Genomic DNA, 25,747 nt, shown 5'->3' on the forward strand with positions numbered 1-25,747 from the left:
TTCCACACCTCAAAGAATATTTCCAGACCAGGGGTAGCCAACCTCCAGGTGGAGCCTGGAAATCTGGAATTACTGCTCACCTCTAGACAATAAAGATCAGTTCTCCATGCAAAAATGGCTGCTTTGGAAGGGGGACTCTGTAGCATTGTACTGCATTGAGGTTTAGGGATGCCTCCAGGTGGGACATGAGGATCCCCTAGAAGTACGGCTCATCTCCAGCTCTCCTCATTCACGTGCACCCCTTCAAAAGGAATGCACATGACCACAGGCACCCTTTGGATAGCTCTGTCTGTTGCTTGGCTGGTGATGTCTGCCCTTGTGAAGCCTGAGGCCTACTGTTGGCAACTGCAGTTCCTGTTGTAGAATTGTGACCTGTAAGTCAATAACAGAGGCTCGGGTAAATTCAAAATGTTGTCTCTCTACTTTTTGAATATCTTTATCAGACATCTTTAATGTCTGATTTGTGGCCCTTTATGTTACAATCTGTTTGTTCTATGTAGAAAGCATTGTTGACATATCACACTGGAGGATGAACATGGCATGGCTGATGTTATGAGATGCTATAACAGTGGTGACTTGAGTATATACGGGACAAAACTGGTACACTGGTTTCTTGCTGAATATTGTCCTTGTGTTTGTATCTCTGTTAAGTAAGAAGCTGTTTTAAGTTAGGTTAGCTGCTTTATCTGTAAGCAAGGAGAAGCCTAAGAGAGGGAAGTATCATTATCCAGGATATCTGTAGATCATTGATGTTTTGGACTGGTTTAAACTGGGAGCTATAGCTGACAATCACTGGTATTCTATTTTGGGCATGGCTTATAGTGGGTTATTGCTTGGTGCCGGTCTGGCTTTATTGATTTGTTTCATCATTCATTGTGGGTGCTGTAATCCCAAGAATGCTTGTGATAAACCGTCCTGGTGGAAATCCCTGTATGAGGAATCAAAGCAAATGTAGTTCTGGCACATAGCTTGGCTGTATTTTTATTTCTTTGAATTCTAAGGCATTTATTCTCCTGAGCTGGCTGTTTTGTTGACCATTGTTATGTCTACTTTCCTGAGTTGGCTGCTTTATTTATTACTAGCCTTCAAGCCTGTTGCATCCAGGAATGCAACGGGCACTAGTGGGGTGCACCTCCAAAGGGGGCAGCCAGAAGCAGGCCTACTGTAGTCGCGGTGGGCGCAACATGTTGGCTATCGGTTAAAGGGCGTGCGGCGTTTGAGTTGGGCATTGCAGTGGCGGCCAGTGAATGTCCCCACAGGTGATCAGGCTGTCACACATTGGGCAAGGTGGCAGCCCCGCTAGTGGGTGGGCCAACAGCCGCGCTGCTGGCTGGGCCACCATAGGCACTTGTGGGCAGTCCCATTGGCAACAAAGCACGGAGCTGCGGGAATGCTTTCCTCGTCGACCAGCCAGTATCTGGCCGTGAGGTGGGCTGAGCACCTCACGGCCGGCTTCTGGAGGCGTGGCCCATGCAGATGAAAGCACAGGCCAGACACCAGAAAGTGTCCCGGTCAGTGCTCCACCCAAAGTGGGTTTTCACAAATATTAGAGCAAAAAATGGTTAAAATGTTATTTGTCTTACTGAATTGTTCTTTGTATTGTTGGGAGCCACCTAGAACAGATCTGGGGAGGCAACATGCAAATGTTCTAAATAAATTATTGGATTGGAACAGCACTCAGTAGATATGAATTGGTTGTCCAATATTCCTAAAACTAATTAGGTAAGAAATCAGCCTGCTGCAATGTAAATTCCTTTTTTTTCTATCTGTCTGTCCCTGATGAACATCAACTGCCATGTGCTACAACTTAGTGAGTAAAACAGATTTATGTTTAATTAGTAGTTTCTTTTCACTATGCTTTGCTTGTATTGACAGTACAACTTATTCTTTGTTAATACTGGCATATGCAGTTGACTAGGTCAAAAGGGATTTTAAAAAACATTTGATATTATTTATGATAAATCAGTGATAAAGCACCCTCCTCTTCAGTCCCATGTTCAGAATATCCTCATGCAACTTCCAGTACTTTTTATTTAGCAGCAGAAGTACAAGAGAACTCAGGAGTGGGTAATTGTGTCCCCTACAAACTGTGTGTCCCCTACAAATTGTATGTCCCCTACAAACTGTGATGGGACTATCCATGATGTAATAGTAAATGTGTCAATCAAGTACTTTCTCTCCATAGTTCTCAGAATTTTGCCTTTGTTTTTCCATCAGACAAATAGCCAGAGATGATTGAGGCTCCATTACACTCTTTGTATGAGCAATTTTAATAACACAGAGACTGTTAACAGTGTATTGTTGATTAGCATAGGACAACACTCTAAAACTGGTTTCCATGAATAAGGGTCGGTTTGCAAATCCAATTCAGTCCCTGGAGATGAATTTTAAAACTGATCTGGGAAAATATGAACAATTCACCACAAGATGTCATCAGATCTCACTACCTTTGTATGTCATCCAAAGAACCATTTAGGCACAAGGAATGAGGCGGGACAGATGGTATGCTAACTAGCAGCTTCTGGTGATTTTTGTGAATGGAGGCTGTCTCCAAATGACATCATGGCCTGTTCACTCCACCCCTATATCAGAGTTGCTTTGTAATGTTCAGGTGTTTCTGTGCCAGGCACTTACGCAAGAGATCCTGCTAACTTTGAACTGCAGTGTGGGAGGTAGAGCATCGTTGTATTTTTGGGATTCATTCTGTTTGTGAACCAGAAAAGCATGGACAGGTGAGTAAAATAGTACTTTTGAACAGGATGGTGTTTTTGCAAATAAATTTGCCATGTTTTATGTATTCAGACATTATAAATTTTGTTTTATTTACTATGATTCAAGAATAGTTCCATCAAAATTGATGGTTCAGATACATATATCAGTATATAACAGAAACTATTTTTGTGTCTAGCATTTGTGTATAATATTCTTACTGCATTTGATTCTACAAAGTAAATGCACTTTTAAATTTCATAGCAAGTAGCTTTTCATGGTGGCTCAAACATTCTGAACAAGCTGGAGATCTGGAAAATAACATGCCCTATTATAGAATATTAGAATCCTTAGTTTCATTGGACTTTAACATTACTACTGTAGGTCTATGTATGTTTGTGAGTAAATGTGCCAATTAGACTATTAAATGTAACAAATTGGCATCGGTCTGAAATGCTGTCATTCTCAGAATTTTAAAACTGCTAGGTTCAAAGCAAGAAAACTAGTGTTCTGTTATTCAAATAGATGAAATGGCTTCATATACTGAAATATTAACTCAATGTTTGCATTGCATAAAAGCAATTGCTAGACTAAGAAAGAAATTAAGTACTGTATTTAATAAACACAAAGTGTAGAAGAGTGATTTGCAGACACCCACGGCTCCCCAGCATGTATACCTATTTGAGTGCATGGATCTTTGAGTGCATGGATCTTCCATTTACATTTTATGGTGTTTAGCACTATAAGAACAGTGCAAATGTTAATCAGTACCCACTGAGTGACAGTGGGCACATTAGTATTTCTCATTGTAATCTGTCTCACAGGATAGGTGTGAGGTTATTGTACTCACTGTTTGTTGGAGGAAGACTGAAATTCACTTGTAACTAATGGATAAATTATCCCCATTTTCCACAGCCCCTTAAGGAGTCTATCTTTCAGCTATTCTTTCCCCAAGACTTTCTAATAAAAGGAACAGAGATTAACACAACTCCCCCTTCAATATGCATATAATATAATGGGAAACTCCTCACTAAGCCGGTTTTTATTGCTGTCTCCACTAATGCTTTTCTTTTATTTAGTAAGTTTAATAAGATTAATACTTTCTATATTTGGGGACAGGAAACTTCTGTGATTTCACAGTGTACCATGTTTAATTTCTACTCTAAAGTTATTGTCAGTCTACATATTACAGAAATAATGTTTTGCTTGAGCAGTTCTACTGGCCACAGGCAGATCTGCTTGACAATAAGACAATCAGTTTTTTGTATTCATTTTGTCTTAACTTTTGAAGCCTATATATGAAAGGACTGCTAAACCCTGTAAACGAGGCAGGGCCTCTCCTGAATACGTAATTTAGTATACTGCTACAAGCAAGGGCTTTGAAGACTCCATTGGATGGAGTTACCATAAGTCATCTGCAACCTTCAAAGCCAAGCCATATTGTTTATATAATGGTAGTGATGGTGATGAATAATTAAAAGGCTGTGGCCTCTGATGCTACATTTTAAATCTTTTAGTTCCTCAAATGATAGAAATTAGGATAATACAACATTGTATTGTACCACTCTGCTTAGCTAAGACCAGCACATTCCATTGGGGAAAGTTATAGCTTACTACTTGAGGAAGCTCTTCTTCACTGGCAGGACAGACCTTGTGTTGGCAGAATGCACCTTACACAGCTCTGACACACTGTCCTCAGATGTGAAATGGTAAAATACAATTTACAGAGCCCAGTAAAAAGAATTTGCTGACAGAGAGGCTCGGGGTGCTAAAAGACGTTTTCACTCTTACAACATTCTGGTGACATCAAATGAACTGACATTTCCTCCATTAAACTGTTTTAAATCCCTGGTAGTTAACTGTGGTAATTCTTCTCATTAACTGGAGTTTGACAGCAGTCTGTGATTGAGGTGCTTGCATCTTTAAAGATATGCATCCTAATCCAGTGATTTTACCCAATCTTTGTGTAAAAGCAGACATCTATATAAGGGCCACCTTCTGAAAATGGCTAGTGCACATAATTGCTGCATGTCTAATTCTATTTGCTAGATTTAGCATTTGAAGCTGCCTAACTGAATTGGGACCAAGCATGAAACACTAAAGTGATCAATCTTTGGGATTGGTCTGTTTGGTTGCCTTTCACTGAATACACTGCACAATTTCACAGCTTTTTGGTACACCGTGATCACAAAATCATGTTCCCCAAATTCCCCGAGCTCCTGACAAACCAAAATGGATTCTGTTTCATCTACCTCTTACTTCACCTGGTCTCTTTATGGACCATCTTGACTCACGTTCCATGAAGGAAATCAACAAGATCCTGTCATTGGTGAAGGCCACTATTTGTACTCTGGATCTTGACTACTGAAATCATGTAGGGAACACATCAATACGCTTTTAGCATTTGTTGTAAATCAGTGAGTAACTCAGAGCAGTTTAGTCACTCAAAGAGTGTCTGATACTTTTAAAACCATCCCTATAGTAAAATATCCAGTCCAATCACTGCCCCATCTCTAATCTGCCATTTCTAGACAAAAAAGCAATAGCAGAGCCTCTCCAGGTTTTCTTGAATAACGCATGTCCTCTAGCTTCAGGCTATGGAATAGAGAGACCTCTGTTAGATGATGAGCTTCATCTATTGCCTCTATTTCTCTTGTTGGACTCAGAATTTGATACAATAGATCATACTATGCACTTAGAGGCAGAAGTAGGTATCGAGGGATGTGTGCTAAAATGGTTGAAATCTGTACAGATTAGGCTCAAATGATTGCTATTGGGAACTTGTTGTCATCATGATTGCTATTGGGAACTTCCCTGTGGTGTTCCACATGAGACAGTTCTATCTCTCATGCTCTTACATTTCTGTGTGATTGTTTAGAGCTTTGCAGGTAGTTGTCTAGATGTGGATGACACCCAGCTCTCTATATCCTTATCCAAATCTCCTGGTAATGTGGTAAAGTTTCCAAATAATTGACTGGCTGCTCTGGCAAATCAGCTAAGAGTGAACAAATGGAAACTAAATGCTGAAAAGACAGAGGTAATGCTGGTTGGGGAAGTGGACATCTTGAGGGACATTGCGCTCCCCACTTTTGATGGAGCTCAGCTGACCTTTGCTGATTCAGTTAAGAGCCTAGGGATTATACTAGACACAGTGTTATTTTGTGCAAGCTGCACAAAAGGCTTACTTCCAACTCAGCCTATAAGATGGCCCCTTCCCTTGATACAGCTGATCTGGACACCTGGATCCATGCCGAACTAACATCAAGACTGGACTATTCTGGTGCAATGTACATTGTTCAGCCTCCAAGTCAATTTGGAAATTCCAGTTGGTGCAGAATGCTGTGGCTCATCTATTACTGGGAGCTAGAAGGAACATGCATATTACTCCAGCTCAACAGTCACTCCACTGGCTGCCCATCAGTTACTGGGCTCAATTTAAAGCAATGGTCCCCAACCTTTTTATCACCGGGGACCGGTCAACGCTTGATAATTTTACTGAGGCACGGGGGGGTAGTCTTTTGCTAAGGGACGTCACTGCTGCCGGAGCCCCTGCTCCACTTGCTTTCCCGCTGGTGCCCCTGAATTCACGCTGCCTGCTGGGGGGGCGCTGCCAGCAGCAGCTGCGCAGTGCCACACTGAGAGAGAGCCCCAGCCATGGCAGCACCAAAGGTGAGCTGGCGACAGAGTGGCAGGGCAGCCCCCAAGGCAGCAGCCGAGGAGGAGGACAAGGAGGAGCCACGGCTCGGTACCGACTGATCTACGGACCGGTACTGGTCCCCAGACCGGGGGTTGGGGACCACTGATTTAAAGTATTGGCTGTGGCATAAAAAGCACTTTATGAACTTGCACCTTCATACCTGCAATACTACCTTTGCTCCACCCTGGCATCTTCACTCATCTGAACAGGGCCACATGGCCAAAAGCACCAACTGCTCATACCAGGTTTTCTCAACAGGGGATTCATGAAAACCTGGGGTTTCTTGGCAGCCCCACAAGGGTTTCGCCAATTGGGTGGGAGTGAATTTTTATTTTTAATTTTAAAAAAATTATCAGGTGATATGACCATACATGGTTATGTCAACTTGCTCCTTTCTCCCAAAATGGCTAATGATGGGCCTAGAGGCAGTGGAAAGAGGAGGGTTCGAGGGTCATCACATGTAGTAGCAAATTGAGTCCAGAGAGGTTAGTATTTTCATTTTAACTTAACTGCATGTGGTGGTGACAGAGCAGCAGATTCCTGTCCCAGTTCTGTTCCCAGCCCGGCAGACTAGGCCATTTCTGGCACAGGTGGGGGGGGGAGGTGACAAGAGGCTGATATCACATCCAGTGGGAGTATTTGGGTGGTCACTTCTGGTAACATGTGACTTCTGTAGGCGTGGCCTGCTAACATTATTTCCGGGGTTTCTCGAAGCCTGAAGAGTGTTTCAGGAGTTTCTCACTGGTAAAAAAGTTGAGAAAAGCTGGCCCATACTCATGCCTTCTCCATTGTGGCCTCCACTTTATGGAATGGCCTGCCTGAGGATATCAGGAAGGCTCCCACTCTCCTGGCTTTCTACAAGCTATGATAAATTGAATTATTCAAGAGGTCTTTTCTACATAAGCAGAGGGGTTGCACTGTAAAAATGATTTACAAAATTACTTGGGTAAATTATTAAAGTCTGTGGGCCATACTATTGTGTATAGCTTGCTGTAAGTAGGATCCTTCTATGTAATTCTTGCATCAATTGTCATATAAATATATTTCTATTTTTAGCTTTCTGGTTGGTTCTACAACCCTAATACTATTGTTTTCTTTATTTAATGTCCTATCCTATTGATTGTATTGACTCTATGTAATCTGCCATGAGTCCAAATGAGAAAGGTAGAATATAAATATAAATAAATGAATATATTTTAAAAATTCTAAAGCTGTATACACTTGTGTACAATTGGAGTAAGGAATGTGTCCTGTGATGGCTTAATAATTAATTAAATCCAGATGGATGCTCTCATGGGTTAGTAAATAGTTAAACTGTTATCTGATGAAATGATCTTTGACTAATGAAAGCTTTGTTTGTTGAAAAGTTTGTTACGCTTTAATTAATCAAATTAGTTAAACAATCAGGAATAGAATGCAGAAGCAAATGAGAATGGAGGGATGTAAGCAGCGGGGTCCCCTAGGAATTCTCTGTTGAAACCAGTGCTGTTTAACTAGTTCATAAGTGATCTGGAACTGGGGGTGACCAGTGAGATAGCCAAGTTCGCGAAATGACAACAATTAATTCAGGATTAAAGACTGAGCTGGTTCTAAAGGATCTATTTAGATGAGATGAATTAACAATATGACAAATGAAGTTCAGTGTGAATATGCACTGTTGCATTGCATTAGAACCTGAGGCATCATGACCCCCAATTGTCAGAACACAGGATGAGGTACAGCTGTAGAAATCTAGTTCAAACCATTATTACTCATTAATGTCTGGCGTTATTTGGCTGAGGTGGGGGATAGGATTGTCAGGTCCTTCCTGGCAACTGGCAGGGAGTGGGGGAGGGACTGACCAGATGAAAGAGAAGGGCCCAGCCTACAACACCAGTGTTGCACATGAAATGACCTCATCATGACAGCTACTTCTAGGTGATGATCTGATATTTAGGCAAAAACTCTTTGGCAAAACTGGCTTCTACCATAGGATTTTATGCTTAAATACTAGGGTGTCACCTGGTGTGATGGCATCACTTCCTGGGTGACACTGACATTGTGGCCTAAGCCATTTGCTTTCTGCCAGCTTCTCGGTGGCAGGGGGCAGAGCCTGGTGGCAGGGACACCGACATCCACTGGGGAGTCTGGTAGCCTTGTGTGTGTGTGTGTGGGTGGGTGGGTGTTTATAATCCATGCAAAGAGGAAAAAATTTACTGGAAACTAATTGTAGAACATTTGTAAATGATCCATTGCAAACTCTTCCTCAAATGTCACCAGTACGCTGATGATACCCAGCTCTATCTCTTGATGGATGGCCGGCCAGATCTCCCCCCAGAAAAATTCGCCAGTTGTTTGGAAGCAGTGGCTGGATGGATCAGGAAGAGCCGCCTGAGACTCAACCCCTCTAAGACGGAGGTCCTTTGGCTAGGCCGAAGGGAGCAGGAACAGGAAGCGCGTCTTCCCTGCCTGGACGGGGTACAATTGTCATCTGTGCCCCAAGCCAGGAATTTGGGAGTGATTCTGGATGCCTCACTTTCCATGGAGGCCCAGGTCACTAAGGTAGCCCGGACGACGTTTCTCCATCTACGCCAAGCTCGGCTACTAGCGCCCTACCTGCCCCCGGAACACCTGGCCACTGTGATCCATGCAACGGTTACTTCTAGATTAGACTTCTGTAACTCGCTCTACGCGGGCCTACCCTTGTCTCTAACCCGGAAGTTACAGCTGGTACAGAATGCAGCTGCACGGGTCCTCACTAAATCATCTTGGAGGTCCCATGTTCAGCCTCTGCTGAAGCAGCTGCACTGGTTGCCAGTTTGTTTCCGGATCAGGTTCAAGGTTTTGGTATTAACCTTTAAGACTATACGCGGCTTGGGTCCTGCATACTTGAGGGACCGCCTATCTCCTTATGCCCCCCGCAGGGCACTTCGCTCTGCGGGTAAGAATCTGCTGATGATCCCAGGACCCCGGGAGGCACGCCTGGCCTCGACAAGGGCCAGGGCCTTTTCGGTCCTGGCCCCTACCTGGTGGAATGAGCTCCCTGAAGAGCTGCGGGCCCTGTCGGAGCTCTCTGAGTTCCGCAGAGCCTGCAAAACGGAGCTCTTCCGCCAGGCGTTTGTCTAAGGCCGGGTGATGGCCCGGGGCTAAGATCGGACCCCTCTCCCCGGAGGGGGGAGGCCAGTACTAAACTGACCTGGTTCCCCAGAGTGTTCCATCCTATGCCCAATTATCCTCCGTTCCCTTCTGCTCATCCAGTGGGCCTGTACGGGAATAGTTTTAATCGCCATCATTGTGACTTAGTCATTGTTTTAATGGGGTTTTAATGGGGAATTTTAATGGTTAATATATTGTATCTGTATTAAAATGTTGTGAACCGCCGCGAGCCGGTTTCCGAGAGCGGCGGTCATACAAATCAAATAAATAATAAATAATAATAATAAAATCCCACTATCTTTATTGAAGTGGAATATTTGTTTTGCTATTGCTGTAGCCTGTTTATTGAAGAGGAAATTTATTTGCTCCGTAATCATTTACTGTATTGCTCTGTATTGCTCTGTAATCATTTACTGTAATCTGCGCCTCTTGTGGCACAGAGTGGTAAGGCAGCCGTCTGAAAGCTTTGCCCATGAGGCTGGGAGTTCAATCCCAGCAGCCGGCTCGAGGTTGACTCAGCCTCCCATCCTTCCGAGGTCGGTAAAATGAGTACCCAGCTTGCTGCTGGGGGGTAAACGGTAATGACTGGGGAAGGCACTGGCAAACCACCCCGTATTGAGTCTGCCATGAAAACGCTAGAGGGCGTCACCCCAAGGGTCAGACATGACTCGGTGCTTGCACAGGGGATACCTTTACCTTTACCTTTTAATCATTTACTGGTCCTGACCTATATGGCTCAGGCTAGCTTGATCTCATCTTGGGTTCCCAAATCCTCCCTGGCCACCAGCAGAGGATGGGGGTGGGGGGATAGAGTTGCCAGATCCAGGTTGGGAAGCTCTGGACATTTGGGGATGGAACCTGGGAAAGACAGGGACAGTGAAGTACAATGCCTATAAAAAAACATTTTTTCCAGGGGAACAGATCTCTGTAGTCTGGAGATTAGCTGTAATTCCAGGGGATCCCCAGGTCTCACCTGGAGGCATCAGATCTCAGACAAGAGGCAGAGTCAGCCTTGATAAGTGTTGGGTGGGAATTTCAGGGTTGCTGTGCAGAGGAAGGCAATAGCAAACGAACTCTGTTAGTCTCTTGTTTGAAAATCCAGTGGGGTTCCCATAAACCAGCTCTTCCATAATCATTTACTGCAGCGTATTTCTTTGTGGCATTCTCTCTCTCTCTCTCTCTCTCTCTCTCTCGTGTGTGTGTGAGCGGGGAAGGAGGTGTGTGTGTGTGTGTGGGGGGGTTACTTGCCTGGGAAAGCCTGGTAGTCTGCTGCCACCGCCTTAGGCTTCTAACTCTCTGATTAAGGAAAGCTGGGCCGAGCCATTCAATACACTACTGCGGAAAAAACCCAATTAGAATAATAAGTGCAAAGCAAGGTATTTCTTTATGTGCTGAACTATCTGGGATGAATCAGTCAAATTGCCACTTAAAAACTTGCCACATGGTAGCTGTAATCCCATGCTAAACCAGCCACGGAATCCTAAGCAAATTTATACCTTTCTAAATCCATCAAAGTAAATGGTCTTCGAACCATGTAACTCTGGTTAGCATTACAAAACAAGTTACCCAGTTACAGTCTCATAGGAATGGCTGACGCATCAGGTGGCCAAAGACAACAGATGACCAGCTCTTCTTATGAGAAATAAAGATGCAACAACACAGTATTTGGCCATGCAATTCCATTCTCTACATTCACAATTAAAATAAAAGTGCAGATCAGGACTCTCTCATCATTTACTATCCTCCTCAAAACACTTGCTTTCCTCTCACCCCCTGCTTCTACTGACATCTTCTTGGAGTACTGTTTATAGCAGAAAAGAAGATTTATTGCCAATCTTGGCTCCTGGATTCTTAGAGCTGTTCCGTCCTTTGAACACAGCCCCCTGAGGATTACTAAGAGGGCCTCTTCAGAGGAGGGGAATGCAGAGTAATCTAAGTCTGTACCAAGCTTATATTTTATAGACCCAGCTAATATGGAGAAATTACTGAGTTAACAATATTTCAAGGAGAAGATTTGTCCTTACATTGAACCCAGTAAGAATTCTGAGGTAATTACAGATATTAATCTGAAGGAGGCTAAATTCTTTCTTCTAAGACTGGCCTAGTCTAAAGCCTGTAGGCAGGAGTATCCGCCAATTCTATCAGTAAGGCTATATGTTACATAAAAGATGTACTAACATCATTTCATGTTAAAAAGTAGAAGTTGAGGGTTCTTATTTGGATCTAAGCCACAGCAAAAGAGCAATGTAATCTTTTCCCCTATGGCATTTTCCTGACAGAAATACTGTCCTCTTTCTTCCCTGGTATTAGCCCAGAAGACAACATATCATTATCCTTTGTTAGGAAGCCCATAGCAGGGCCAAGATTGATGAACTTGGAGATTAACATAGGTGCCACCCCACCCTGTGGCCAGGCCTGAAAAACAAAGCAGCAAGGACACTTATCTGGTAGCTATTATTGCCTTAGCTCTACTCTGCCTTCTCTGGATTCCCACCAATGATTGGACAGAAGCCAATAACTCCCCACAAGTAACATGAAAAATGCCCTGAAATTTTGAGTGACTACAAAGTACACAAAGAAATATGACATTTTGGTGCCAGGCAAAGGTTGCACAAACATGTCAAATGCCAAGGAAAGGATTTGCTTCTAAGAATGTAAAGGAACACAGAATAGTGTAGAAAGACCACCTCCAAACACAGGACATAATTTTAGAGCAATTTCAGCTGACAACCTTTGACAGGACACAGATAACAGAGAAGGATCCTCCCACCTCAAATGCTCATTAAAATATTTTCTCTGGATCCTGACAGAAAAAAATGCCAGCTCCCACTGTGGCTATTCCTTCCAATTATAGCAGGAAGCAACAGGGAGGGAAGATAAGAATGGGGGGGGGGGGAGGTAGAAGATTTCGATTAAAAGACTGTACAGTCTTCATGCTTCAAACCAGGGAGGCAAAAATACTTAATGCGAAGGACGTACAGACCTGGAATTGTAAGAGAAGTTACAAAGCCTCACAAACTGAAGGCTAGGCAGTGCAATGTCCTGATCATCCACAGCCTGAAATGTTGAGGGTTACAGGCTCCTTGCTAACAAGCCTGTACATTGTAAACATTATTTCCTTTTATTTTAAGCATATTTCCATTTGTTTTGGACATTGCTGTTCTGTTAGCTCAGAACTAGCAAAGTTGGCTGCATAATTCCTTTAAAAAGCAAACAAACACATGTGCAGACCTTTTCCTGCTTATGCCACCTGCTCCCATTGTCCTTTTCACTTCTCTCTTAACCTGGACGGTCACCTTTAAAGCAGACATGATCTTCAGAAACCAGTGTCTCTGCTCCTACTGTTGGTAGGGGCAGGATTGACCCAGGGGGAAGACCGTGCTCGTGACATGTGTCCTCGAGGAAGGAGGCTGAGACCACCCACTCATTTAATAAAGACCCATTGTACAGTGAGCAGCCACAATTATTCCTGGCATGTACTGACCTGATGCAGATTTGGAGCTAATGACCTAGAGGCAAAAAGCCTCTGTATTCCAATCCAGCTTGCCCTTGCAATGAAGACTCCTCATGACAATGATGAGTGGATAATGCTTGTTAGAGTCAGATGAATGCTGTGTGTGTGACCACACACAATGCCCCCAGTCCTGACCTTCACACCTTGTGTTCTTTCAGCCCAGACATACCTCTTCTGGTGCCTCTTGATCTGTAAAATGTTGCTGTTCCAGCTCTCAGCCTATTCCAGCATCAACATTTAATATTTATTTTATGGACATTTTGGCTCTTTGACATGAGTTCCTTGCAACTAGATTAAGCAACAGAAACCTAGTAAGAAGAAAATAAAAAAAGCACTGTGCTATTTATGAAATCTGGATTCGGTTATATTTCCTTTGTGTGTGGGCAACTGCAGCAACAAAATGTGCTCGACTCCCCCAGATAGGAACAGATTCAGAGGTGGATCAATTCCAATGTGGCATTTTCTTTGTTGCCATTATCTCATTATCTCGGTTTGCAGGTTTCACAGCAGAAGCCTGCTTGACCACAGGCAGCAACAGCATAAGAGAAATGAGTGTTTACATAGCAAACAGGGCCTCGATGATTTAATTCTTTTAAAAAATATTGTTTGCCTCCAGACATAATGGATGTCACTGACTATAGAGGATGCAAGTGAGACCCTGATGGATTCCACTTTGTATCGTCCTCATTCTTGCAAAGGGAAGAGCGAGAAACTTTCTCCACTGAAAATGTTGCCCGGACATATTGTCAAGCCATATGTTAGACAGGTGATGGGTGTCTTTGTCATCCTATACAAAGGAATTCCTATGTAAGGGGCACGGAGGAATGTCTGTCTTTCAAAGATTGTATTGCTTTTGATATGTTACTTGATCTTTAGTTACCCACATTTTTCTTTTATGCTTCCCCACTGGGATTATCACAGCAGTCTGAATATGTTAAATGAATTAAGCTTCTTGATGCCATTCTGGACTGGGGCTGTATGGTATACAGACTCCCCTGCCTTTGAAAGCACATTTCCAAGCAATGTGTTTACAAAGGGAACCTGCAGAAGAAATTGTCTTCTTGAAGCTCATCTTTGAATTTTGATCTGGAAGTGAAACCCTCTTGTGCTGCCTTGTGCCAAGCCCCCTTCTGTTAGTAACCCAGTAGTCTCTCTGGCAAAGCTTGAATGGACCCCTTGTGAGTCCCAGTCCACTGTCATGGAATTCCTCTATCATTGACTAAAACCTTCTTCAGGCTGGGCTTCTATTCCCTTAATAACTACATAAGGTTAGAGCTGCTGCCTAGTCTAGTTTCTAACTTTTTGCTTCCTTGCTTGTTTCTGAGCTTGTGCTTCCCTTATTTTGTTTGCTGTCATCACTTACCACTCAACAGAACCTGTAAAATAACAAAACCCTGCCTTTTGTCACCAATAAATGTAAACTAAAACTTTTCCAACACATTATTCTGGCCCTGGAGGATAATCCTTCCCCTTTCATTGGTCTCATAGGGCTTGCGCTTGCTAACTGACTGCCCCAACCTGAAGCAGCTATTCATCCAAGAACAATCTTAATCCTGGGGCAACCAGGGCAGCTGCCCAGGGCCCTGCACTGCAGGAGGGGGGTATGTTGGGACCCCCAGGTGCCAGGATTTCTGGTTACCAGCCAAAGCATTGGCAGTCTTGGCCTTTCTACCACCACTAGAGGTGAAGGCAAGGGGTTTCATAGGCAGCAGCCAGAAATCAGCTATATGATGGTCGAGGCAACCTACTCCAGCTAATTGCATATACTGACCCCTCACTCAGTCTTAGGCAGTGGCTTGCACTCAGGTGTAGGGCAATGGGAGGGGGCAACTGCCTTCTGCTGTACCATTAGAGGTGATGATGGTAAGAGATGGAGGCCTGGGGTGGTCGTGGCCTTCCTCTTTTGCTGTCTGCCATTGCATTTCTTGTGCAAGCCAGGCTCCAGCTATGCCTGCTCACCAGGAAGGCAGTACCTCAGCAGCCCTGTCCGTTATTGGTGTGGTCACTGACCTTTTCATCCTCCTCTTCCTCCTGAGAGTGGTGAGCTGCACCATTCACAGTAAGTCCTCCTGGGTTCCTCTTCTCTCCCCTTCTAAACACCATTTGCCAGATGATGAATGCTACCCACTATTTGTTGCTTTGGGACAGAGGTGGTGGACAAAAACACAGAATGGGGGGGGGGGGCTTCAGAGGGTAATTTTCTGCATCAGGGAACAGATTTGCATGCTGGGCTTTTGCTGAGGATAAAGAAATACAGTGACATTTTTTTTAAATGAAGGAGATGTCCCAGGGAGCATATGGAAATGTGGGGGTGTGCATTAAAATTGAATGAAAAGAGAAACACTGAGAAAGTTGGGAGAGGGTGGAGGGCAGCCTTGGCTTTGGGGCTGGGCCCTGGAATCACTAAGACTGCCCCTGCATTCACCCTCAAACAATGGGCCACCTGATGGAGATACAAATCCAGGAACAAGCTCATTTATCTTCTTCCTTTTACAAAGGCCAAACATGTCAGTTTCTGTGCAAAAGAATAAATGGATACGAATCAGCTTTTAGTAACATTCAGAGACTAGTGGTGTGAGAGGAGAGGGCGTTAGTACAGCAGACTCCAGTGTGAAGCTGCTGAGGTTGGAATTTATTAGTACATTTGATACAGTGGATTCAGTGGAGACTGGAAGTGTCTAGTTCACCACACAAAATAATGTTAAGGTATTCCTTTATTCTGTTAATCTTGTTATGCTTATGCATTGCCAGGGGTTGCTAGTAAGGAATGAGTCTCATACATACTAATTGGGTCATGCTGTATTAGTTTGATTGGGTCATGCGCTAATTTACTTTGATTTGTATTCATTTGTGCTCTGCATCGTAATACAACATGTCCTTTGGCCTATTTGTTTTCTCTGTACTCAAGAGTGTGTATACCTTCCCACTGACATAACCACTTCTTATGGGGGGTTTTCCTCATGAAAAGAACTCTTGATTTGTTAAGTTAGAAGTGCCACAAGACATGCTGTTTTTTTTCAATAGTATTTCAATGCAGCTATACCTCTCAAATTTGACGTGGTGATAACGAAGACATTCCCAAATGGTCACATAAATCATCTAATGACAAACAGCAGCATTATGGGTTTAGTCAGTAGTCACATATTTTTCTGGACTTCAGCAATAGTAGGATGTCATATTTGGTTAGTAACACAGCGCTTTATTAGGGAGGAAGGACAGCTAAGAGATTCATCAATCTGGATCTTCATAACCAGACACGTTCTCTGTCAGTTCTTATACTTTGCAGCTATGTTGGCTATTTACTGGGGCCTCAAGACTGGCTTTCTCCAAAGTGCCACCATTCTCAGCTTATATGGCACACCCAAGGTGATCGCAGAAAATGCAATAGAATTCTTAGTTTGCATGCATCACATCTTTCTTGCTAAGTGAACCATCTAGGGCTTGTCTCACATAAGAGTTCTTAGGAGCTGATGATAGAAATTGTGGATGTTATATGGCACAGGGATGTGCTCGACTGACTGACCCCAAGCACAATTAAAGCCCTAAGTTCTGACCACCCCTACTGTTAAATTTTAATCTTTTTCACTCCACAGTCTGCCTATTTTGTTTTGCTATTGTTTTGCTATTTTGTTTTGAGTTCCATTACGCTTCAATTATTTGTTTTATAGCGGTTTTACAGCAGTTGCCTCATGGCAGGTTGGATCCACTGGTAATTTTTTAGTAATAGAATGTATTCTCATCAGCAGAACAGGATTTTCGTGCCTCCCCCCTCCACTTGCAACCCACTGTAACCTTGTAACCTTGTAACCTGCTCTGCGGGACAGGGAACCCTCGGGAACAGCAGGTGAGGCCACTCGGGAGCCTGCGATGGAAGGGAAAAGGCAATCGGCTGGATCCACCCAACATTTTCCCTAAGCCTTGTCCAATTTCCCCCCTTACTTTTGTACATGCCTCAACCTCATATAATGCAACCTCCATGATTCCCAGGATAGCTTTTTTGGGTGGTCAAAGGAAAATCCCTCTTCCCTTTCATTAACAGAAATGATGGTTGTATACAAGCCATTGAAGGTAACCTTTTATTGGCAGGAAATTACAGGTAAATCCAACCTTATGATTCAGCAGACTGATTTCAGGTTCATCCACTTTATTATAATGATCAAAAAGAACTCTGATAGAAATCAAGATAGGTATAGATGAGTCTTTGGGTTCTTTACAGAAGTTTTCTTGGATTTTATTTTTAATGTCTGTATCCATTGTTGCAATGAGAGGCCTTCTTCACCTTAGAGAGATACATTCAATGTTGTGGCACTTCTGACATAAATCCAACCCAAAAGTTGAGAGGGGAGAGTTTGATAGACATGCATCATTGGAAACATGCAGCAACTGGAGCCAGCCAGTCTGGGGGATATCAGAGGCCATATAAATGTATGTTCATCTCTTGCGTGAAGCAGTAAAGTGCGCTGATTTGAAACGCACTAAAGTTTTGACGCACTAAAGAAAAGCCAAGATCAGGGAGTGGATAGTCCTGCCTCCTCTGATGCAAGTGGAAAGGAGTGGGTTAAAAGCAACTTGCTCTGTGTCTTCTGGACAGACAGGTGGGCACCTTCATCAATATGTATATCTTCTCAATACATGCTGCTGTCGCTATTTCTCAAAACACACAATTGGAAACCCACAAACAAAAGGCTGACCACATGGATCAGGAAGTTTGCCGGTAGTATTCTTCCTTTACATGAGGTCGGAGTGCCGAACTTGTAATGACTAAACAGTGATACACATAGCCTGGCACACAAGGAAAGGGTTTCTGCAAAACTGGATTTGGGGGAAAGATGAGTAGAGGAAAGGGGCCTAGAAAAGGAGAGGAATTTGCTTCCTTTCTCTTCTTCTGTCTTATTTAGAGAAAAGTGACAGCTGCTGCTTCTTGACTCAGCCTATAAGCCTGCTGCAGCTGCTCTTGGGTTCTTTTCCTTTTACTGTATGTATATACTGAAATCTCAAGGCAATGAATACAGGTTTGTCCGATGGCCCTAACTTTCATGACTGTGTGTTATTCCAGGGCAATAAAAAGTCATAGAATGTGATGCATGCCTTTTATTTCAGACCATAGCAATATGCCCCCCCCACACACACACACACAATTCCACAGTATTACAGTGCCCCTTATGTTTGGAATTTTGATCTGTTTACCAAGACTAATCAAACGCATGCCTTTTGTCTATATACAGACATGACCATATGGATAAACACATACATACAGAGAGAAAATAGTGATTATATTAGAATATTCATCCATTTTGAAGTATGGTTAATGAAATCTCAGAAAATTTCACTCAGACCATTCCAGAGAATGTGTGTTGAGACAGACCTATATACAGTTAAAGCCCAAAGCCAACTGTTATGAGATGACATATCAGCAGAAAATCTTCCTGAAGCCTCAGTTCATGCCTTGATAGTGAACAGGTGTGACACCACTGTCACTCAAGCCAGCACTGGCTTCTGACATTTTGTACTTCCTTTGTTGTTTGGCTAAATCCTCCTCTTGACTCAGCAGTGCAAACTAATAATTTACTACTGTGACTACTGCTGGGTAAATTCACTTAAGTTGCTGTAAAGGTCGCACTTGACCAGTAGTTTGGTGTTAAATTACTAATGGGAGATTCAGCAGTAATTTCAGGCATCCTGAGGTAAGCAGTATGGGATAACTGAAACTGTGTGACAGGATAGAAATCATATGAATGAATGCAAAAAGAAGAATGGGGACCATTCTGGAACAGAGACAACAGCTGATCTCTCGGAAGACGGGTAGATTCCCTTGTCAAAAGCAGCATCCTGCATCTATCCTTGTTTTCTCAGTACAAGGCAGCAAAGGATTAGTTCTTACTTTCTTAATTATGGCAAAGCTAATCTGCGCTGGCATATTACCCACTGAAAAGACTGCAGATTATACACAAAAAAAATTGGGTTGCTGCTGAAAATGTGAAAGTACAATATTACTGATGTGAATTATTTCTCTGGGATTAGCGTAGAGTGACCAACTACTTCTTGGCTATCCTTTCCTGTGAGACAGGAGGTGCCTTTGAAAAGTATCACAAAAAACAGGAATCACTTCCTGGAATTGGTACTGCCCTCTAGGACTTAATATTAGCAGGTCTGTAGTTTTAATTTTATTCTGACTTGGTTGCATGACAACCATCCAATACAGATGCAATATAAAACCATGGTTTGAACAAGTCCCAGGGTTGTGAATTCAGTCTTCCCAATCCTCTTCTTCTTACATACTGCTGTTTTTTCATGGATAACCACCATTTGTAGTAACATCTGAATCAGCAGGCTCTGGTTTGTGCTAGCCTTCCAAACAAGAATTGGGAATCACTTTTTGATGGTGGTTTCCAGTTCTGGTTTAGAGGACAAGTGCAAAGCATGAGTTTCTGGCTCAGATGTTGTGGTAAATTATGGTTTGCAATGAAAGGGAAAGACTCATAGATGGTAATTTGAGAGCCCAAATTGTTTCATGTAATGCCAAGCCATGGGTTTGGCATTACATATGAGTAAAGTCAATGTCTTTTGTAATGGAAATACAGATGAGATATTCAAGAGCTCTTTGGCTGTAGCTGACAGTCTAATTGTTAGATAAGCCCAGCTGGAATGCCTTTTCTTCATGTAAGGATTTCCCCCCCTTATTTACACAGCTCATTAAGTTTACATTTTGTATATACACACTGCTCATTGTTATCACCACTGTCTGCTTCCTGAGTTGCATCCTGGAATCACTGATTCCAGCCCTTAATTCCACATTTTAGCTCTTTGAATTGCCCCAAAATGTAATGGGATCACACAAGCTTGTGAATCATTTAGGAAACAATCAGAAACTAAAAAGTTATAAAGCATAAGCTATAATTCATTGGGGGCCAATGAGAACTGAGTGCTGGGTTTGAAGAAATGACATGAGTAGTTTATTCAGAAGCGTAAAAACTATCATTTAACCACAATCTATAACAACTAGGTCAAAACATATGTTCTGAAGTATCTGCTGAATTACACTTTGAAAGCGCTCGGATCATGCCAGGGGACAAAATGATTAGTAAAATAGTCAACTGGACTCTAGTGGACATTAGATGATAAAGAAGATTCTGAGACTAAAAAAAGCCCATACCAGCTAGGTCAGCATTTTAAATGAGTGTGTACTGGGCATTTTAAAGGAGTGAACATTTCCCCTTTGTTTCAGGACACAGTTTGTGTGCTTCGCAAATTATCTTCCAGGCTACTGGGGCTGATGGGCATTAGAAAAGCTGAGAAAGACTAATGATTAGGACAACACTGGACCCTTCTGGGTGGCACTGCAAAGTGGAAAATGAATGAATGAATGAATGAATGAATGAATGAATGAATGAATGAGCAACCTGCACCATATGGCAACAGCATTCTTTACTCAATCTACCTAGGTGATAGATGGATCCAGTGGTGGCACTAGAAAAAAGTAATAGGAGGCAAAGATGGGCAAAGTGTAATTCTGAAGGATAAATTGTATATTTCATATTAATGGTTCCATCCTAAACATATTTTCACTGAAGGAGAGTAAACTGTGGCAAAGCTGTAGTGCAGATATAGAAGTTGAATCTGTTGATACTTATACAAGTCTATTTAAAAAATTAGCAGCAGCCTCATATTTAACTACCATCTTGGTTCCTTGTTGCAGTCCCAATTCTAAAGTGTCTTGCTTCCCTGGAGAAAATACTGTTGTGCAGATGTACTATAAAGGGTAGCTTATACTGACCTTTTATATAATGCTGATTTCTTTTGCTTTCACCATGAATATCCGTTGTTTTATTTTCTCCTTGTGCATATCAGCCTGCTTTCACTTTGCATGTGCGTTGGGCTTTCTTTTTTTGTTCTGCATGAACCTTTCTCCCTTCAGTGCTCAGTTTGCTTTCCATTAGCTGTTTCCCTGCATTTTCTGAGAGTGGCTTTATGGCAATCTTTTCGACTGCTTTGCTCCAAAGGCAAAGGTAATTCAAAAGCATAATTCAAAAGCATAATTATTCCCTCTCCTTTTTCCTGCCCCTGCCACTACTACACTGCCCGCATTGTATTACATGTTTGGTCTCTTTTTATCAATCAGTTTTATGCAGCATTCTTTTTAAACTGAAAGTAATTGAGATTAATAGTGAGCCTCTTGTGGCGCAGAGTGGTAAGGCAGCAGACATGCAGTCTGAAAGCTCTGCCCATGAGGCTGGGAGTTCGATCCCAGTAGCCCAGTTCTATCCCAAGGTTGACTCAGCCTTCCATCCTTCCATGGTCGGTAAAATGAGTACCCAGCTTGCTGGGGGGTAAACGGTAATGACTGGGAAAGGCATTGGCAAACCACCCCGTATTGAGTCTGCCATGAAAACACTAGAGGGCGTCACCCCAAGGGTCAGACATGACCCGGTGCTTGCACAGGGGATACCTTTACCTTTACCTTTGATTGAGATTGAAATTCAAGCTGGATTCAGGAGTCATTTAAGCAGAATGTTAGAGATTCTTCTCTATCATTTTACAAGCTTCAGTATTGCTTACTTTTCCCATCTTGTCAATTTTTTTGTTTTTTTAAGAAACAGAATTAGTCTTGCAATATGAGTTCCTTGCAAAATTCAGATTGTTGACATTACACATTGTGTGAGTGTGCATGTGCATCTTTCCCCAGCAAGCATCTTGGCAGCAGCATCAAGGGGCACTTTAAAAGCCATCTGCAATCAGATGGTTGCAAAAGCTGCCATGTGAGTCAGGCAATGTGTCTGTGGTTTACCCCCTCAGCCAACTGCCGCCTTCTCCTTGTTGGCCCAGCTGTCTCAGAGTGAGAGGGAGCTGAGCCTGCAAGGAGAACATTATCTGCACCACCCAACCACTCACACAGCCTGTTTAAAGGGGCTATACCAGGGAGCCAGATGGCAGCTGCTGGCTCCCTGCTATAGCTCCTTTAAATGGCATGCACATGGGAGCCTTTTCCTCTTCCTTTTCATTCACCGGAAGCTCAGATATTCTGCTGTGCTGAATAGTCGCAGGGCCATTCTGCACAACGGGCAATGTTGCTAAATCTGAGCGCTATTGAAAAGCACTGCAATCAAAAGCGGCAGGTCTCAGTAACGCACACAAATGTTTCTATTGGAAAAAAGGCTCTCCCACTAGCGCTGTTCTCGTAACACACAGGTTTTCGGTATCGCAACAAAGGAGGAGATATTTTTCTGTGCTTCCTCCTGCCCCTGGCCGTCAATCAAACAGAACAGCCAATTAACTGTTGTGTTCCTGCTTCCCTTTAAAAACTGTTTTTAAAAACCCGAAAATGCCAGTAGCCATGCATATTTGTTCATTTGATGTATCAGAAAGACCTTTTTCGCTGGCGTAGGAACTGGCGCTTAATCGTTTACACGCTCTTAAAGTTAAACCCCCCCCTGTGCAATTTCTAGCCGAGATTACAGGCAGTATCGAATGGGGGGCTGTATTGTGCTTGGAAACTTTACCGACAATTGCTTGTGGAGGGATTTCAACCAAAGAAGCATAGCTTATTCGTTGCTTTTGCCAGAAGCTCAGGGGCGAGAGCTTAGGGAGGGACATGCTTGCTACCGCTATACTGAGAACGCACGTGTCTTTTTCAGATGTGTTGCTGGTTGTTCTCAAGAGTATAGCATTTTTTTAGGGGGAATCCACTTTTGTGGATTTTGCATGGTGAGACCGACAACTGACATCTTATCCATTTGGTGCCTATGAATAATTGTGAAACAGCCTTGGAGGACGAACAATCCGGCCTCTCTAGGGCCAATCAGGTTGTACCTGGCTGTACCCTGATTGCTCTGCCCCTACAGCTCCCGCCCTCCCTGTCCGAGTTGGAATAGGGCCAATCATGGTGCAGATCGCTGCACCATGATTGGCCCTACCCATACAGCTTCTGCCATCCCTCACTGAGCCCTCACCCCTTGCCTCACAGATGTGCCTGGCTCTTAGAGCCAGGTACGCCTGTGACTCTGCCGCTCCATGTCCAGGGCCCCAGGTAAGAGGGCGGGCTGTAGGGGGGGGAGTGCTTCCCTGCGGCCTGGAAAGCAGGTGTGCTTTCCAGGCCGCAGAGAAGCGCTCGGCCCACAGGGGGGCAAGGAGGAGAGGCGGTGCTTCCCTGTGGGCTGGAAAGCACACCCGGGGCCTTGTGGAGGCCCTGAGTGCTTTCCAGGCTGCAGGGAAATGCCACCTCTCTCCCCAGCCCCCCCAGCCACCTGCAGGCCAAGAACTTCCCCGCAGATGTCCTGGGTGTGCTATTCCAGGCTGCTGGGAACTGCTCGCGCCACACCGGGGTGTGTGTGGGAGACAGCACGCTTCCCAGGCCAGGGGGACACTCTCTGCCGGTTCTCCCGGCGGGGGAGGGCTGCTGCATCCTCTTGCCCCGGGAAGTCCTGGCGCCACGTCTACGATACGGCACCAGCCCTACCCACCACAAGGGGACGCTCTCTGCCGGTGCACCCAGTGGGGGGCCGCCTGCAGCATCCTCTTGACCCGGGAAGGCCAGGCGCCCAACTCTCCTCCTTGCATGCCTGGCAGGGGGGCACTCTCCTCCTCCCTTGCACCCACCTGCTGCTCTCCGCCGCCCAAGACCTCCTAAGGTAAGCTTCGGGGGGGGGCTTTCCCTTTCCCTTGCCTCTTCTCCCCTTTCAAAGCCCCTTTTTTATAAACGGGCTTTGCTACTAGTCATATATATTGCTTACTTAGACCCTGAATGTTTTAATCCAGTTTATGTAATACGACCTCAGATGAAAAGAAGGCTAGGTTTGCCCTGCCTTGTTATACCAAGACTTATAACCAAGACTTTCCTTAATTTGAAATGAATATTCATTGTTCTAGAACATGGTAGCTCCCCAGATCATAGTATATTTAAATACCCAGGTCCCTGGCACATCATAAAATAAGTGCAATCGTTCCAGAGAGACGTTGTTTTTTGAAATCTTCATCTGGTATCCATAGGCGGCAGCAGCAAGGTTATTTTTGAAGAAAGGAAAAGAAGATTCAAGAGTAGAAAGAATGTCAGGTCGAAAGATAACTAGCTTGTCTGGGAGTTTTGTTTTGATGTCGTTAAAAATTATCTCTGATCCATCCCAGCCACTACCTCCAAATGTTATTGTTTATTCCTCTCAAACTAGTATAACCAAGGCAGTCACACACAAAACCCTGCTGTAGTCAGCCTTGGCTGAAACTTCAAAATATCTCCTGAACTAGCAAATTCCCCCCCCCCTTTTTTACGCTTGCAAATGAGAAATCAAATGTTCGTGGCTTTGAAGCACTGATTGTTTAAAGCTGCACTGGAATGTTTAAATTAAGCTTAGATTTATCATTTACAGATTTTTCCTATCCATTAGATACTTGCTCTCACTCCCTTTTATGTGTACACTCTGTGACAAGGGGTTTCTGCTCTTCACCACTGGGAGTGCATTTAGGTAATGGTTTATGGCTGAGGTTACGATCATCTCCCACAAGGGACCCCGCCATGAAACAGAAAAGAAAAATTACCTAGCAGAAAGTAAATTGGCTTTGACCAAACCATCTGAATCAATCTGTTTGAATTTTTCTTTTTGCTTCAGTGGAATGTGGATACCGGCCAGGCATTTTTCTTCATAAACCACACGAACTAACGTATTTTCAGCTTCAACTCACTGACTTAAAATAATACAATACCATTGATCTGAGAAAGATTTAATCAGAATTTCAGCCATTTCCTTACTGTGATTAATCCAAAGTAAGTCCCAGTAGTTTACTCCTGTAATCACTGAACAAAGTTTGAATCCGGTGGCACAATTAACAATAACAAAGTTTTATTCTGGCTAAAAGAATTCAGGAGTACTCATACTTCTTCAGATACATTGAAACAGAAGTCACTAACCATGACATATACGTAGAAGGTGAGGAGGTTGTTGTCAATTATTTTGGGGAGTTTTAATCATCTGGAGCTGCTGTTTTTTAGATTTCACATATTTTACTACAAATTTGGGACTTCCCTTGTAGATCCCTCTTCTTACCTTTCTTCAGCTCTGCTTTGCAGATATCCTCTAGAACAGGGGTAGTCAACCTGTGGTCCTCCAGATGTTCATGGACTATAATTCCCATGAGACCCTGCCAGCGTTTGCTGGGAATTGTAGTCCATGAACATCTGGAGGACCACAGGTTGACTACCCCTGCTCTAGAATTTGACTTGGAAACAGATGTATAATGTCTCACTACAGAAATGAAGGAGCGGCATTTAGTTTGCACTGTGTATAGCCTACTGTTATTCAAACTTGGTTGTAGGTGTTATTCCTAATCCGATAATCAGGATTTCCCTTAATTACTACTTAACCAAAAGGAAGGGTTGTATAGTCTACCTTGCATACCCATCTCATCTCCCCAATAAATATCTGGCACCCCATTGTAGATCTCTTCAACACTTCAGATGTTGCAGGTTGGGACATGTGGTGGAAAATATGTTTAGGAATGCATAATGTGTATGGAATGCCCTTCCCAGGGAACTCTGCTTATGTTTGTTGTTTCTTTACAATATTATCTTATGCAGAGTTACTCATTTAAGTCCATTGGATTTACCCCACCACTGAGCTACAATGTAGCTTTACACCACAGCTCAAGTGGCTAAGGGGGAAGACAGGTTTGCTGGACCATGGAGGGGCCCAGCATGATTGTGGTTG

The 25,747-nt window shown here is 43.5% G+C and overlaps 1 protein-coding gene across 1 annotated transcript in view; it reads left to right on the forward strand.

Annotated features, from left to right (window-relative positions):
- Positions 1-2,588: 2,588 nt before the first annotated feature.
- Positions 2,589-25,747, forward strand: part of LOC143832088 (semaphorin-3D-like) — a 54,531-nt gene continuing 31,372 nt past the window's right edge. The window contains exon 1 of the mRNA XM_077325907.1: positions 2,589-2,732. The gene's annotated coding sequence lies outside the window, so the exon portion shown is untranslated. The remainder of the gene's footprint in view (positions 2,733-25,747) is intronic.

This window comes from Paroedura picta, chromosome 3, assembly GCF_049243985.1.
Source record: "Paroedura picta isolate Pp20150507F chromosome 3, Ppicta_v3.0, whole genome shotgun sequence".
Lineage (NCBI taxonomy): Eukaryota > Metazoa > Chordata > Lepidosauria > Squamata > Gekkonidae > Paroedura > Paroedura picta.